Raw genomic sequence first — 18543 nt, forward strand, 5'->3', positions numbered from 1 at the left:
GTTTTGGGAGACTCCAAGGGAAAGGAATGTAGGAAAAAGGGAATGGTATTACAAGGTTTGTGTGCTGGAATGGCATACTGGGTAAAAAGGGAAGCCGATCTCCTCCAACACATTAAGGATTTGGAGGGGATTGTGGATCAGCAATGGATTTTAACAGAAAAATCCATGTCAGCGGTAGAGGTAGCGGATTTGAAGGCACGGGGATGCTGCATGGACAGAGAAGTCTTGTGAGGCAATCCGGCGAGAGAGGGATGAACTGCTGGGGAGAGTCAGAGACTTAGAGGAGGAATTGTATCAATGTAAACATGGGAGCAATGGACTTGGGGACCCGAAACCATCCACCCCACTAATGGAGCTGAAGGAGATACCTCCACCACCCTATCCTGAAAAAACACTGTACCCACCACTGCCAGCGATCCACAGTTACAGCCCCTGCGAGAGAGGCTACCAAGGAGGAACTACAGGAGGCTTGAATAGTGGCCCGAGTTGCGGGGTGGGAGGACCATGCCCCACAAGTAGTAGAACAGGCAGAAATCCACCCCTTGTCCCTGAAGGACCGGGAGGTAGTACTGTGCCTCCACTGTGACTAGTGGAGGTGGGCAGGAAGATGGAGGGTCTAACTCATGAGGGACCGAATGGCTAGGTAGCAGTTCTGCAGAAAAGGACCTAGGGGTCACAGTGGACGAGAAGCTGGATATGAGTCAACAGTGTGCTCTTGTTGCCAAGAAGACTAAGGGCATTTTGGGCTGTATAAGTAGGGGCATTGCCAGCAGATCGAGGAACGTGATCGTTCCCCTTTATTCGACATTGGTGAGGCCTCATCTGGAGTACTGTGTCCAGTTTTGAGCCCCACACTACAAGAAGGATGTGGAAAAATTGGAAAGAGTCCACCGGAGGGCAACAAAAATGATTAGGAGTCTGAAGCACATGACTTATGAGGAGAGGCTGAGGGAACTGGGATTGTTTAGTCTCCAGAAGAGAAGAATGAGGGGGGATTTGATAGCTGCTTTCAACTACCTGAAGGGGGGTTCCAAAGAGGATGGAGCTCAGCTGTTCTCAGTGGTGGTAGATGACAGAACAAGGAGAACAGTCTCAAGTTGCAGTGGGGGAGGTCTAGGTTGGATATTAGGAAACACTATTTCACTAGGAGGGTGGTGAAGCACTGGAATGCGTTACCTAGGGAGGTGGCGGAATCTCCTTCCTTGGAGGTTTTTAAGGCCTGGCTTGACAAAGCCCTGGCTGGGATGATTTAGTTGGGAATTGGTCCTGCTTTGAGCAGGGGATTGGACTAGATGACCTCCTGAGGTCCCTTCCAACCCTGATATTCTATGATTCTATGATCATATGGTGTAGTCTTTTGGGACAGGGCACCTTAGGAATCAATGTGGCAGGACTGTCACACCCATTTCTAATCCCTGGACAGGTGGCAAAACAGTTGTTTGGGGTGTACTCTCGTACTGCGGGGATGAATAAGATGAAGCGAATTCCTGGGGAAACAGGGTGGGATACACTTAATCGCATACAGGCATGGGCACAGTGCTGGGTGGATCCCCTGGACGGTCCATGGGTGATACCCCAGACAGGGGAACCAGGATCTGGTGGAGGTGTGGAGCATAGTAGGGGTGTGGAATTGCTGGAGACTGAGCAATCCGCAGTTCGTGCGGCATTTAAGGTTGCAGCACCCTGAACTTGCTCCCAATCAGCTACCCCAGTTTCTGGAACAGGCAGATGTGTGGAGACAGATGCATTGGGGGGGGGAGCTGGTCCATGTTATTATTGCAGGGGATCAGTACAAGGTGGAAAGGGGTGGGTCAGCCCGGAGGGGAGGAGGTAGAGGGAGAGGTCGTGGCTTTGGGGGGGTAGTCAGGGACGAGGGAGCAGCTATAGAGCAACAGATCCAGAGACTGCAGGCTAAACTGACTACCCAGGATCTTAACAGATCAGGGGGAAAGTGGCCCCAGAGGCCAGGGGACTGGGTCCACCTGAAATTCCAGACACACAATTTTGCTTGGAGACAGGAATGTGTTCAGTGCCAGGACCCCTGCCCCCCCCCCCCCCCCCTGAAACAGGGGGGGGGGACAGAGGTGGATGCTGTGACTTAGGGGTGCCCTGGGAGGCGTCCTGTCCATGTTCTCAGTTTAGGACGGGATGCATCTGGTCACCCCACGCTCCACTGGGCAATCGAAGGGAGTCCCATGAGGGATTTTTTTGATAGACACTGGAGCAGCCATCAGCTTAACCACATGGGGACAGGGGATGCCCTCAGAAGGAACTGTGACAATTGTAGGGGCAACGGGAGGGGAGACACAGTTAACCCTGAGGCAGGGACAGATCAAAGGAATCTGGGGGGAAGGGGAGATTATGTGGGGTTGTAATGATGTGCTAAATCTGTTGGGGGCAGGAGATTTACACAAGCTGGGACTTGTACTGGACTTAGCCAACTGGGTATGTTTCCTGGGGCAGACGCAGGACGGTCAGGGCTATACCATTCCTATGGGGATAGCTACTATGACCATTAAAGTGGCACATGCCCTCCCACCACCCCCGGCTGGGTGGGAACACATCCCTGTGTGGGCTAAAGATAACCTGGATTGGGGTAGGGGCAGCATGGAGGTACTGCTAGAGGGAGGGGACGCACCCCCAGAAACAATATCCTATTCCTCAGGAGGCATTGGCAGAGGTGGCGGTAACTATTGGGGAATTGGAACAGAGGGGATTGATTAGAGCGGTTGCATCCCCTTGTAATGCTGCTATGTGGCCAGTGAGAAAGCCAAATGGTACCTGGTGCCTCAGTGGTTTGAGCATTGGCCTGCTAAATCCAGGGTTGTGAGTTCAATCCCTGAGGGGGCCATTTAAGGATCGGGGGCAAAAATCTATTTGGGGATTGAACTTTGAGCAGGGGGTTAGACTAGATGACCTCCTGAGGTCCCTTCCAACCCTGATATTCTATGATTAATGCTCTGGACAATTCACCAGCCTCAGTAGTGGCAGTGTACCCTGAAATGCTAGCCTGTCTTGGACCCCAATTCTGAATTTTCACTGTTTTGGACATAGCTAATGTGTTTTGGTCTCTGCCACTAGCTACCTTGTGTCAGTATAAAACTGCATTCACATGGGAAGGCAGACAATTCTGATGGACAGTCCTACCCCAGGGATATCGGGACTCCCCTGCAATTTTTCACAGATACATGAGACAGGCTCTGGAGGGGGTGCCCCCCAGAAATGTGCATCTTGTACTTCCCACTGGACAGTAAAAGCTCAGAAGTAATCTGTCATTCCAATAATGGGTAATTAATATGCACCAGCCTTGCTGACTAAGTAGAGATTCCCAAATACTTTAACCAAACACATCGGTTTAGCTCAAACAATATACAAGCTATTAACTAGAGAAAGATAGATTTTAAGTGATTATAAGCAGTAAGGCTTAAAAGTCAGAATTGGTTACAAGAGAAATAAAAAGATAAAACTGCAAGCTAATTTTTTAACTTTACCAAGCTAAATAGGATTTGAAACAAACATTTTTCTCATCACACCAGATGCTGCAGATAGTTCACAGTTCTCAGTTCACAGGCTGGGTTTCCTTTCTGCCTGGGACCAATCCCATTAGTTCAGTGTTCTTCAGATATTCATTGATGTTATGAGCACAGAGATAGAAGGTGGAGAGGAGACTGGTCCTGTGGAGGTCACTATCCTTTATTTTTATATCCTCCTCCTCTCTTTCAGGATTACTCACACACACAGACACCACCAGGGTGTAGACAAATATTCCCCTCTGTATGTGAGATTTGCATTGTAGCTGGGAAGAAAAGTAAAGTTCTTGTTTATACTTCCCTTTGCTGAAGAATGGCTGCTTAAGTAAGTGATAGGTACTGACAAAGTCAAGTGGGCTGTCTGGGGTTGCCAGTGTGTCTTTCTCTCTGAAAAACTAGTTTGTGGGCATTACCCAGAACTACAACATATTCTAATAACAATCATACAGTAAAATCTCATAGCTTTTCACCCAGTGTTGTTACACACATCTTAACAAGACAATGATATTCATCAGTTTGAGTTGTCAAATGATACATTGCAAGGCATACTTTGTACAAAATATAACATAACTATATAAAAGTGGTGAACATTGGGTACAGGATATTATATGGGGTACAAGGTGTCACAGTTAGCCTCTTTCAGAAAAGAGGGATACTGGGCTAGATGGATCATTGATCTCACCCACTATAGCTGTTCTTATAAATCTGGGTTATAGATTGGCCCACACTGAGAATTAATGAATATTCCTGCTGAGGTACAGAATGGGGTGTTCTCCCTCATCACCATCCTGTGAAAGTATTGCCCCAAGACCGACATCTGAAACATCTGTCTGTAATGTGAATTGTTTTGAAAAGTCTGAGTATGAGAGCACTGGTTCCCATCTTAACTATTCTTTCAATGTCTTAAATGCCTTGCTGCAGGTTTTGGACTAATCAGGAGTGGTGCACCTGCTTTTTTGTGATTGGTCTGGGGCATTGCTCCAAGGCTTGAACTTTTCCAATTAGCAGGTTCAGGTGCCTACCCCCTACAATATAGCTAACGTAAGTCACCTGCCAGGTGGCCAATCTGCATTTGGCCAGGTTACCTGTTAGTCTTGTCTCTTTGAGGGATTGCTCTATTGATGTGACTCAAGTGATTGTTCCAGTTGTAAATTATGACAATATCATTGATGTATGCTGTGCCATACTGTCTGTACGGTTGAAGTATCATCATGCGTTGGAAGGTAGCCACAGCTTTATGAAAACCAAAGGGCATGGCCTTAAATTGGTGAAGACCAAAAGTGTGGACAATGTGGTCTTCTCTCCTGATTTGGTTGTCAAAGGAATCTGCCAATAACGCTTCATTAGGTCAAGAGTGAATATATACTTGGCATCCCCAAGCCTGTCCAGCAAGTCATGTACTCTAGGCATAGGATACGCATCAAATTTCGATAGTGTGTTTACTCTCAGGAAATAGGTGCAAAATCAGGGTGACAGATCGGGTTTTGGCACAAGCACGGTGGGGCTCCTCTACTCACTATAGGACTCCTCAACCACCCCTAACTCCAACATGGCCTGAAGTTCCCAGCAGACTGTCTCCCACATCTTTCAAGGAAGGAGAATACTGAGGTGAAGGCTTCTATCAGCTGTCAAAACTGTTGTTTTTCTTCAGGCTGGAGTTCTTCTCCCACAGGTATCAGTTCAGCATTATGGTCTAAGGGTGCCTGTAGGACAAACTCAGGTTCGAGTAGAGACGGTGCTATGAGGAGGCCTTCTTGGTCCTGCCAGGCCTTTAGCAGGTTCACACAATAAATCCTTGTTTCTTTTCTCTTTTCTGGCTGGCAAATTTCATAACTGACCATCCGCACCTTCCTCACCACCTCAAATGGACCTTGCCACCTGGCCAGTAGCTTCGATTCCGAGGTAACAAGTAGTAACAAGACCCTATACCCGAGTCCAAATTCTTGCATCCTGGATCCTTCGTTCCTGCTTCTGCTGGGACTTCAACAGGTTTTCTTTAGCTAAAGCCTGCAGTGTCTCCAAATTCTCCCTCAGGCAAATCACATACTGTACGGTGTTGTTTTTTCACAGGCTCTGCTCTTCTCTTCCCACATCTCACAGAGGAGGCTCAGAATCCCACATGGTTGCCTCCCATATAACAGTTCAAATTGGAAGAACCTTGTTCATGCTTCTGGCACCTCAGAGACAGGGGTCCAAGGCCACAAGTTTTCTAAGCATCTTCTTAAATATTTTATTAAAGCACTCCACCAGCCCATCACTCTGAGGTGATAGACCTTGATCTTTAAGAGGTCACACAATTCCCCCATTAACCTTGACATAAAGTTGGCCCCTTGGTCAGTAGGTATCTATTTAGGATCCCTACCTGTGCAAAAACCTTCATAAGTTCAGTGGTGATGTTAACCACCGTGGTCAAATGAAGGGGGATGGCCTCCAGGTACTGTGTGACATAGTCTATTATCACCAGAATATACTGGTACCTGGCTTCACTCTTTTCCAGGCATCCCACTAAGTCCATGCTGAGCTTCTTGAAGAGTACTCGGACTACCTGGAGAGGGACTAGCAGAGCTTTTGGGGTCTTTTCGGGTCCTTTCCGTTGGCACTCTGGGCATAACATGCAGTAGTCCTTGACCTGGCCAGTAAAATCTGAGACTTACCCTTTCAAGCGTCTTCTCTTGCTCTAAGTGTCCCACACAGGGTACCACATGTGCCACCTGTAATACTCTCCTGTGGAACTTCTTTGGGAATAGATGTACTCTTACTTCTCTGGTTTGGGAATCTTTTGCCTCCCTGTATAGTCTCTCTTCCCTAAATTTGAAGCAGGGCCACTGCTTCATCAGATGTGGATCTACCAGTCTCCATTTATGCTGGCGAACTGGTCATATGCCCTGCTCAGGATCAGATTGTCTTTTTGTTCATTTACAAAATCTATGTTGGCCGTTAGTAAGGCTGTGTCTACACTATAAACCTTACAGCAACACAGCTGTCCCACTGCAGCTGTGCTGCTGTAAGGTCTCCTCTGTAGCTGATCTATGCTGACAGAAGAGGGATTTCCCTCCAGCATAATTAAACTGCCCCCAACGAGCAGCGGCAGCTATGTCAGTGGGAGAGCATACCCCACCAACATAGCTCTGTCCATACTGGTGCTTTTGTCGGTGAAACTTATGTTAGTCAGGGGGGTGTTTTTTCACATTCCTGACCATCAAAAGTTTTACCAACAAAAGTGCTAGTGTCAACATAGTTTAAGTCCATGTCTTGAGAGGGTGAGGTCTTCTGTTTTCCCTGTTGTGGGGAGGGTGTTGTTCCTGTTAGGAGGTCCCTTCACCAGGATCTTCCATTTCTCCGACTCCAGCCAGCTTTCCGGGTTTTTGCAGCTTGAGGGCCTCTCCCTGAGGGTCTTCCCCTTTCAGGGGGTTGTAGCCCCACAACTTTATGACTTTCCCAAAGAACTCCCAGTCCTCGCCCAAAATCACTGGGTAAGCCAGCATATGGGCCACACCTGTCCATACTCTTCCCATGGGGTTTCCTACATTGAGCTGTACCTCCCTCGTGGGATATAGGTGCATATCACACCATGGAAATAGATGGTGTCCCCCATGTTGTTTCCACATTCTGCTAGTTGTTCTCTGATCAGCATTTGACTGCACCCTGAGTCTATTAGAGCCAGCACTTCTATCCTGTTGATTCATACAAGGACTAATACCTTGGCCAGATCTCTGTCTTGCTCAGGTGTCTGTTGCCCATGCCTGTCCATAGGCGCAATCCATGAAGGGACAGTTGTAGTGGAAATGACCTCATTGCATGAAAAGTAACACCTGGACGAGGTTTTTCTTCTGCTGCTTGACTGCTGTGGGGGAGGTTGGGCGCCGGCGGGAGGGGGCTGTCTTCCTTCAGGAAGAGGCTCCCCTTCTTCCCTTTCATTCGCCTGGAACCAGCCTTCCAGGGTTTTGTCATAACTGCAGATTGTCCAGGAGGCAGGGGTCAGCATTCAATTCCCCCAAGATTGCCCCCCTTGGCGGGCCTGGAGGTCACCCTTCTGTGATCTTCCATTCTGGTTGTTCCTGCCATTGGGCCTGTGGCTGCCTAATAATTTTCTGACAGCTTGATTACATCAGCCGATGTCTCAGGCCAGTGTCACAACACCTACACTCAGCCCCCGCCCGCCTGCCCCCAGGGAAAATCTGTGTAAATTGTTCCAGCATCACCTTTTCTGCCACCTGCTCCCCGGTCCACTTTTTGGGATGGAGCCACAGATAACAGTGTTCCTTAAAGCTCTGGGTCACAACTCAAGTTCAGGTCCCCTGGGGAAATTTTTCTCACCAAAAGTGGTGTCTTTAAGTCTCGGCCATGATAGCAAAAATGTCCAAGATGGCCGCCTTGACCCTGACATAGTCCTGGGCATCCATGGTGTCAAGGCTAAGGTAGGCAGCTGGAGACAACCTGGTACAATATGGCTCTAGAAAAATAGTCCAGTGTTCAAGTGGCTATTGAGCTGCTGTGGGGACCCATTCAACAGTGACTGGGAAAGCTTCAGGGGTGTCACCCAGCCCTATTTTCCTGAGTTTTACCAGAAGATTTGTAGTCATGGCGGGGCTTGGGGTCCCAGCCGCAAGGATCATGCTTGCCCATTGCAGTTGTTGAACCAGGCATTGTTGCTGTTCTTGTTGTTGCACCACCAGCTCCTGGATGAGTTGCTGTTGTTGTTGGGCAGCCATCTAGAACAGCTGTTTCCACTGATGTTTTTGTTGGGCCTCCTATTATTGGCTATCCATGAGCCATTTCAACAATTTGTCAAGATCCATTCCCCTCCCCCCACACACACACACACACTCTTCTCTAGGTCTTACAGCAGAACCAAAGAGAATGCTTGCATTCTACACCAAGTTGCGATGCCAGACATTCACTGAAAGCATCACCTAGTGGTTAGGGTGTCAGGCCTTTGTAGAAATGTGGTGACTATTTTCCTCTGGACCACCTTCACGCCTGGTGTCGATCTGTCTTTTTCTTTTGGGGAGGATTCAGTCAACCCTCCAATCAGGTTATCCACTCAGTTCTCTCTCTCCCTGGTGGGGCAGGGTGCCTGGAAAGATTGGGGCACGGATATTGACCCCCATGAGTTTCCAACCACAGCCAGGGGTTTTGAAGGGTATGCATTCTTCCCCTCCTCCCACTAGTGGATAGTCTACAATGTAAAGGGTTTCATTCTCTTCTTAATAGGAGGGGGTTGTTAGGAGATCCCAGGCCCTCCCATTCCACCACCTCTGGCTCAGGGTTACTACATGTCCAGTAAGGGTTAATACATGTCCAGCACACAGAAGCACCTTAAGGCTGCCCCTCCTTCCTGGCCACTTCCTACCACCACTCTGTTGTCCAAGTACCATGGATTTATATAAGGGCAATAAGATATTCTCCGTCTTATTCTCGATCCCCTTTTTAATGATTCCTGACATCCTGTTTGCTTTTTTTTTACTGCCGCTGCACACTGCGTGGACGTCTTCAGAGAACTATCCATGATGATGCCAAGATCTTTTTCCTGATTCGTTGTAGCTAAATTAGCCCCCATCATATTGTATGTATAGTTGGGGTTATTTTTCCCAATGTGCATTACTTTACATTTATCCCCATTACATTTCATTTGCCATTTTGTTGCCCAGTCACTTAGTTTTGTGAGATCTTTTTGAAGTTCTTCACAGTCTGCTTTGGTCTTAACTATCTCGAGCAGTTTAGTATCATCTGCAAACTTTGCCACCTCACTTTTTACCTCTTTCTCCAGATCATTTATGAATAAGTTGAATAGGATTTGTCCTAGGACTGACCCTTGGGGAACACCACTAGTTACCCCTCTCCATTCTGAAAATTTACCATTCATTCCTACCCTTTGTTCCCTGTCTTTTAACCAGTTCTCAATCCATGAAAGGATCTTCCCTCTTATCCCATGACAACTTAATTTACATAAGAGCCTTTGGTGAGGGACCTTGTCAAAGGCTTTCTGGAAATCTAAGTACACTATGTGCACTGGATCCCCCTTGTCCACATATTTGTTGACCCCTTTAAAGAACTCTAATAGATTAGAAAGACATGATTTCCCTTTACAGAAACCTTGTTGACTTTTGCCCAACAAGTTATGTTCTTCTATGTGTCTGACAATTTTATTCTTTACAATTGTTTCAACTAATTTGCTCAGTACTGACGTTAGACTTACCGGTCTGTAATTGCCGAGATCACCTCTAGAGCCCTTTTTAAATATTGGTGTTCCATTAGCTATCTTCCAGTCATTGGGTACACAATCCAATTTAAAGGACAGGTTACAAACCATAGTTAGTAGTTCTGCAATTTCACATTTGAGTTCTTTCAGAACTCTCGGGTGAATGCCACCTGCTCTCTGTGACTTGTTACTGTTAAGTTTATCAATTAATTCCAAAACGTCCTCTAGTGACATCTCAATCTGTGACAATTCCTCAGATTTGTCACCTACAAAAGCTGGCTCAGGTTTGGGAATCTCCCTAACATCCTCGGCCGTGAAGACTGAAGCAAAGCATTAATTTAGTTTCTCTGCAATGACTTTATTGTCTTTAAGTGCTCCATTTGTATCTCGATTGTCCAGGGGCCCCACTGATTGTTTAGCAGGCTTCCTGCTTCTGATGTACTTAAACATTTTGTTATTATCTTTTGAGTTTTTTGGCTAGCTGTTCTTCAAACTCCTTTTTGGCTTTTCTTATTACATTTTTACACTTAATTTGGCAGTGTTTATGCTCCTTTCTATTTACCTCACTAGGATTTGACTTCCACTTTTTAAAAGATGCCTTTTTATCTCTTACTGCTTCTTTTACATGGTTGTTAAGCCATGGTGGCTCTTTTTTAGTTCGTTTACTGTGTTTTTTAATTTGGGATATACATTTAAGTTGGGCCTCTATTATGGTGTCTTTGAAAAGTGTCCATGCAGCTTGCAGGGATTTCACTCTAGTCACTGTACCTTTTAATTTCTGTTTAACTAAGCCCCTCATTTTTGCATAGTTCCCCTTTCTGAAGTTAAATGCCACAGTGTTGGACTGTTGAGGTGTTCTTCCCACCACAGGAAAGTTAAAAGTTATTATATTATGGTCACTATTTCCAAGCAGTCCTGTTGTAGTTACCTCTTAGATCAGATCCTGCGCTCCACTCAGGGTGAAATCGAGAATTGCCTCTCCCCTTGTGGGTTCCTGTACCAGCTGCTCCAAGAAGCAGTCATTTAAAGTATCGAGAAATTTTGTCCTGAGGTTACTGCAGTATCCTTGCTCTTGCTCAGGGCAGGTCCTTCTCCTGTCTAGTCAGTCCCCAGCGATGCTATCTGGCTCCCTTTTGAGCTTCCTCACTAGCTGAACATGCTCTGCAGGTTTGGCTGGGTGGGATCATCTGGGTCCAGAATTGCTCTTTAATCCCCTTAGTTCCATTGAGGGGTTTATACACTGCAGCACAGACCTGATAACTCTTTTCATATAGGTTAAGGACTGTTATAAAGAGGACTGTAGCCAATTCAGGGTGGGAGGGATAGCTCAGTGGTTTGAGCATTGGCTTGCTAAACCCAGGGTTGTGAGCTCAATCCTTGAGGGGGCCATTTGGGGCAGAAATCTGTCTGGGGATTGGTCCTGCTTTGAGCAGGGGGTTGGACTAGATGACCTCCTGAGGTCCCTTCCAACCCTGATATTCTATGATTCAATTGTTCTCCATGTCCACTGAAGATAGGACAAGAAGCAATGGGCTTAATCTGCAGCAAAGGAAGGTTTAGGTTAGATATCAGGAAAAACTTTCTAAGGCCAATTAAGTTCTGTACTAGGCTTCCAAGAGAGGTTGTGGAATCCCCATCACTCGAGATTGTTAAGAATTGTTTGGACAAACACCTGTCAGGGATGGTCTAGGTTTACTTGGGCCTGCTTCATCACAGGTGACTGGGCTTGATGACCTCTCAAGATCCCTTCTAGCCCTAAATTTCTATTATTCTATCTCAGGAACCAGTTGGTCAAATGACCCCATAGCTGGATCACTGACCATACTCTGTGTCCCCATGAGGCACTCCAAATCAATCTGTGTAACCATATGGATTTTAGAGCGCTTAGAACAGTCAACCTTCAAACAGAAATTTTACTGCTATACTGAGGCCTGGTCTACACTACAAAGTTAGGTCAACATAGGTCACCTTGTAGGTGTGCATTTGTCTACACTCAAATTTGTCTCCCACCAATGTAAGCACCCTGTTCCAGGTAACACCACCTCCCCAAATAGAGTTTAGCCATAGTTGACCAACTATGGTCAATGCAGTGTGCGTTTAGACACTGTGTAACCTATGTCAACCCTAACAGTCCTCCAGAAGTTGTCCCACAGTGCCTAGTATGGACAGGTCTGTCAGAATTATGAACTCCACTACTCAGGGGTCATGGAGGCCGGAAGCCTGCCCCCTTTAAAAACCCTGCTTAGTTTTGAAATGCCTTTTCCTGATCATGCAGCTTAGTGAGCACACCTAGCAGCTCTCCCTTGTTGCATGAAACTGCCCAACCAACTATGTTAGCTACACACTCCAGACACACTCATGCCTGGAGTACTTGTATTGGATCTCTTAGGCCTATTGAGAGAAGAGTCTGTGCAGGCACAGCTACAGAGCAGCCATCGAAATGTGGACCTCTACAAGCAGATTGCATGGGGGATGCAGCGGAAAGGGTATGACAGGGATCAACGGCAGTGCCATATGAAAGCAAAGGAACTATGGCAGGCATACAGAAGGCCAGGGAGGCCAATAGTAGGTCTGGTGTTAAGGCAGAGACCTGCTTCTTTTACAAAGAGCTGCATGCCATACTTGGCGGAGACCCCACCAGCACCCCGCAGAGCATGTGGATAACTCCAAGGAGCCCGAGACACAAACCCCCACCATGAACAGTGAAGAGGCGGATGAAGGACATGTAACCCAAGGATCCAGCTATGCCATGAACCAGGATCTGTTCGAGACTCCACTGCAGTCTAGTCAGTCTCTGCAGTCAAGCATGGATGAGCCTGATGTAGGGGGAGGAACCTCAGATGAGTGTGTGCATGCATTTCCCATTACAATGTTTGAATATACAGATGGCACCTGACCCCAATGTAGCAAGACACAAATGTCAACTTTTCATTAATTTACTTGTGCCAAAGAGGTAGCAGTACAACAAAGAGAGAGAGCATTGTTGTCTGTCTTTCATTCCCCTGTGGAGCTAGTTCTCGGGGGGAGGCATGTGAAGCAGTTTGTTTATGGGCACAAGGATGATGTCCCTTGAATCCTCCTGAGAGATCTCCATGAAACGTTTGTGGGGGGTGTGATAAATGAAGTGGGGGGGAGCTCCCTTTGATGGGCACCCAGCCAGCCAGTTAGCTGTAAAATCCCTCTTGGTGTCTGTTCTCTGCTTGCTTTACCTGTAAAGGGTTAACAAGCCCACAGGTAAAAGAAAAGGAGTGGGCACCTGATCAAAAGAGCCAATGGGAAGGCAAAACTTTTTAAAATTAGGAAAGAAACTTTCCCTTTGTCTGTTTTCTGAGCTGCAGGGACGGAGCAGCAATGCTTTAAGCAGCTTAAGCCAGCTATGATTATAGATCATCAATTCATACCTCAAACCTACTTATCTGAAGCCTCAGATATGTAAATAAAAGTAGGGAATGTCTAAAAAGATGTGATTAGGGTTATTTCTTTTATTTCTTATTGGCTTGTGGACTCTTCTGTGCTAACCCCAGATGCTTTTATTTGCTTGTAACCTTCAAACTGAACCCCCAAGAAAACTATTTTGGGTGCTTGATTTTTGGAATTGCTCTTTTAAAATCTAGCAAAAGCCTAAGTTCCAGATGTATTTTCTTTCTCTTTGTTTTTAATAAAATTTACCTTTTTTAAGAACAGGATTGGATTTTTGGTGTCCTAAGAGATTTGTGCACATGCTGTTTGACTAGCTGGTGGCAACAGCTAATTTCCTTTGTTTTCTTTCTCAGCTCTTCCCGGGGGGGGGGTAGGAAAGAGAGGGTGAAAGGTTGAGGGTACCTGTAGCACAGCTCAGACTCACCCCTGCAGCACCTCCTGTTGGTCGTCCTTGGGAATTAGCTCTTCAACCCAGGAGTGCCCTCTGCAGGCCAGTGATCCACTTGCCATTGGCCCCCCATGTCCCTCCCAGGGCCCCCAGTGCCCTTATCTTGGGTGCTGCCCCCCTGGCAGTACCCCACTTTCTCTGGGTTTCCCCACCCAGGGGAACCCCCACCCCCTATCCCAATGTCGCCTCAGTCATGGCTACTGCCAGTCACCATCTACCCCCGTGCCCTGGGGCAGACTGCAGTCTATCAGCCAATCATCACCGGCAATAAGGGGTTTGGACTGGCTGCCTTTACCCACCCTCAGGCTGCCCCTCTGCAACTCCAATACCTATGTGGGCCTAGGACCAGGCCCTGCAGCCTGGGGAGTTGCTGGCCTGGAGCTTCCCAGCCCCCAAGGCCTTTCCCCAGCCCTGCCTCACTCTAGGTCCCTGGATGAGCTCCCTACAGCCAGGCCTGTCTCTCTCTCTAGTCAGAGGGAGACTGTCTGCTTGAGCTCCTGGCTCAAGCCTTTATAGGGCCAGCTGGGCCCTGATTGGGGCATGGCCCCAGCTGAGCCTGCTTCCTCCCTATCAGCCCAGGCATCTTGCCCTTCCACAGCCCTCCTCAAGGGCTGTTTTAAACCCCTCAGGGCAGGAGCGGGTGACCACCCCGCTACAGTACCCCACAGGGAGGAATTCACAAGTGCTCCTTCCTGAGTTCAAGGGGTTTTTTTGCATTTGGGTGGTGGCAGCATTTACCAAGCCAAGGTCAGAGAAAAGCTGTAACCTTGGGAGTTTAATACAAGCCTGGAGTGGCAATTATTAATTTTTAGAATCCTTGTGGGCCCCCACTTTCCGCACTCGGAGTGACAGAGTGGGGATTCAGCCTTGACAGGGGTCTTCTGCAATCCTCTGCCAAATATTTCTAGGGATGGCAGCCTTATTTCTTCCTCCATGGTAGGACTCTTTCCCATGCCAGTCCTTGATGATTTCGTCAAACACAATTGCAGTAAACAGGTTAGCAGTGTCGGAGAATAACAGAGTTCTCACTTTTTGTTTGGGTACAGCAAGTCAGATACTTTATTCTCTCTCTATCAATTGCATAGAGGGAGAGAGCTAAACAGGTCTTTTAACAGGTAAACAATTACAGCAAGCATTTATACCTTTTGTTACAAACAATAATGAGTAACAGCTGCATTTTGTTTATACATAGGTCATTCTGATATTTTGTTTTGCTTACTAATGTAGACTCTTAGTCTACATTCCATATTATTTACACAAGGTCGCAACAACTTTTTACACAGTTCTTTCCCACTTGCCTTTTACAATCCTTGCTTCTACAAATTTCATGTTATTAGGGTTACAGTTAGCCTAACTCTTGCTAACAAACTGTCATGCATTACAATTCCCTTCCTGTCAGTTTTTTCTCTGCTTCCACAGCAGTATCTGGGCCTGGCTGGCTTTGGGATGCCAGCAGTTGCTGTGCTGTCTCTGCCTTTGTTATCCTCAGGCGTGAGATATCAGCTAAAATCCCCACCACCTGTGGAAAATAGTGTCAGTACCCACTGCTATTGCCCTGTATTCATACCCATAGAAATAAGGGATGAATTTGTATTGTTTCATTCAACCAAAATATCCCCTCTTTGTTCCTCCCCTGTGAGAGTCTGTGAGAGTGAGGGATCGTTTTCCAGGATAAGTTGTAGATCGCTGATCATGTGCTGGAGAGGTTTTAGCCGGGGGCTGTACGTGATGACCAGTTGTGTTCTGTTATTTTCCTTCTTGGGTCTGTCCTGTAGTAGGTGACTTCTGGGTATCCATCTCACTCTGTCAATCTGTTTCATCACTTCCCCAGGTGGGTATTGTAGTTTGAAGAATGCTTGATAAAGATCTTGTAGGTGTTTGTCTCTGTCTGAGGGATTGGAGCAAATTCGGTTGTATCTTAGGGCTTGGCCATAGACAATGGAGCATGTGATGTGTCCTGGATGGAAGCTGGAGGCATGTAGGTAAGTATAGCGGTCAGTAGGTTTCCGGTATAGTGTGGTGTTTATGTGACCATCACTTATTTGCACTGTAGTGTCAAGGAAGTGGATCTCTTGTGTGGATTGGTCCAGGCTGAGGTTGATGGTGGGGTGGAAATTGTTGAAATCCAGGTGGAATTTTTCAAGGGCTTCCTTCCCGTGGGTCCATATGATGAAAATGTCATCAATGTAGCACAAGTAGAGGAGGGGCGCTAGGGGACAAGAGCTGAAGAAGTGTTGTTCTAAGTCAGCCATAAAAATGTTGGCATGCTGTGGGGCCATGTGGGTACCCATAGCAGTGCGGCTGACTTGAAGTTATAAGTTGTCCCCAAATCTGAAATGGTTGTGGGTGAAGACAAAGTCACAAATCTCAGCCACCAGGTGTGCCGTGGCCTCATCAGGGATACTGTTCCTGACAGCTTGTAGTCCATCCTCATGTGGAATATTGATGTAAAGAGCTTCTACATCCATGGTGGCCAGGATGGTGTTTTCAGGAAGATCACCAATGCATTGTACTTTCCTCAGGAAGTCAGTGGTGTCTCGAAGATAGCTAGGAGTGCTGGTAGCTTAGAGTCTGAGGAGAGAGTCCAAATAGCCAGATAATCCTGCTGTAAGAGTGCCAATGCCTGAGATAATGGGACGTCCAGGATTTCCAGGTTTAGGGAAAGCAATTTTTCCTCTCTTGGTAAGGACACCTCATCAGTTACTGGGAGTAGACCACATCCACCCTGACTGAATTGACCTTGTCAACACTGGTTCTCCACTTGTATGGTAACTCCCTTCTCTTCATATGCCAGTATATTTATGCCTGTATCTGTAATTTTCACTCCATGCATCTGAAGAAGTGGGGTTTTTTACCCATGAAAGCTTATGCCCAAATAAATCTGTTAATCTTTAAGATGCCACCGGACTTCTCATTGTTTTTGTGGATACAGACTAACACAGCTACCCCTCTGATACTTGTCCTCTGGAATGGTGGCCAAAGCATGAAGGGTCATACAAATGTTTAGCATATCTGGCACGTAAATACCTTGCAATGCCGGCTACAAAAGTGCCATGTGAATGCCTATTCTGACTTTCAGGTGACATTGTAAATAAGAAGCAGGCAGCATTATCTCCCGCAAATGTAAACAAACTTGTTTGTCTTAGTGGTTGGCTGAACAAAAAGTAGGAGTGAGTGGACTTGTAGACGCTAAAGTTTTACACTCTTGTTTTTGAATGCAGTTATGTAACAACAACAAAATCTACATTTGTAAATTGCTGTTTCACAATAAAGAGATTGCACTATAGTACTTATATAGGTAAATTGAAAAATACTATTTCTTTTATTTATCATTTTTACAGTGCAAATATTTGTAATAAAAATATAAAGTGAGCACTGTACACTTTGAATTCTGTGTTGTAATTGAAGTCAATATATTTGAAAATGTAGAAAAACAGGTATTCTATTGTTTAACAGTGCAATTAAAACTGTGATTAATCGTGATTAATTTTTTTAATTGAGATTAATTTTTTTGAGTTAAATCGCATGAGTTAACTGTGATTTATCGACAGCCTTAGTTTTTAGATATATATTTTATATTACCCCTGTTTTAAATAGATTTCTAGATTCAGATAATTTTAAATGTAACCAATGATTTCATCTAGATTTTGGAGTCTCCTATTTTGAAAGATACCAAACTGTGTGCAGTGGGGTGGCACTCATCTCTTGCGAGCACCCTTTTGGCCAAGTGCATGTGCCTATTCTTTCTCTCTCTGATTGCGGTAGGTCTTCAGTGACTCAGCCCTCAGGCTGAATCACACACAGTCTGAATGTGAAAAAGAAACAAACCCCTTCCTGGGAAAACAGTGCAACAGGGACCTATCTGAGTACCTCTCAGTTGGAATGTCTCTGTAGCCCTCCCCAGGCTTGGCTCATAACACTGGTCTACAATTTTTGCGAAGTCGTCTGCTTCAGAGATAAAATGTGCTATTTATTATGTATTTTGATGTGCTGAATTCAAATATGACAATTAAAACAACTGATTGGCTACTGTTTCTAAGATATTTAAGTTTTTACATTTTATGTCTATGTATATTGTGTAGATAGTAGAGTTTTCATCATAAATTGTAAACCTAGGTCTTTTCATGTGTTTATGGTTGCTTTACATGATAATATTTCACCTGTCCTGTTTATGTAACACTTTAAAAATCAGCAAAAGGGTTATATAAATAAAATGTATTATGAAACAAAAGGCAAAAAACTATTCTGTACATAGTTTAGTCCTATTCAGTGTCTACTCGGCACTTCTTGGCTTGTCTCTTGTATTCATTAAATGGAGCATCTCTTGTCACTGTCCAGCAATAGTCTGCAAGCATTGATGGGCTCCATTTGCCCTGATAGCGTTTCTCCATTGTTGCAATGTCCTGGCGAAATCGCTCGCCGTGCTCATCGCTCACTGCTCCGCAGTTCGGTGGGAAAAAATCTAGATGAGAGTGCAAAAAATGTATCTTTAGTGACATGTTGCAACCAAGGCTTTTGTATGCCTTGAGGAGGTTTTCCACCAACAACCTGTAGTTGTCTGCCTTGTTGTTTCCGAGAAAATTTATTGCCACTAACTGGAAGGCTTTCCATGCCATCTTTTCCTTGCCACGCAGTGCATGGTCAAATGCATCATCTCGAAGAAGTTCACGAATCTGAAGACCAACAAAGACACCTTCCTTTATCTTAGCTTCACTTCACTTTGAAATTTTCCATGGAGATACTTGAAAGCTGCTTGTGTTTTGTCAATGGCCTTGACAAAGTTCTTCATCAGACCCAGCTTGATGTGTAAGGGTGGTAACAAAATCTTCCTTGATTCAACAAGTGCTGGATGCTGAACACTTTTCCTTCCAGGCTCCAATGACTGTCGGAGTGGCCAATCTTTCTTGATGTAGTGGGAATCTCTTGCACGACTATCCCATTCG

The sequence above is a fragment of the Terrapene carolina genome, unplaced genomic scaffold (genome assembly GCF_002925995.2).
Source record: "Terrapene carolina triunguis isolate 2854851 unplaced genomic scaffold, T_m_triunguis-2.0 Scaffold613, whole genome shotgun sequence".
NCBI lineage: Eukaryota > Metazoa > Chordata > Testudines > Emydidae > Terrapene > Terrapene triunguis.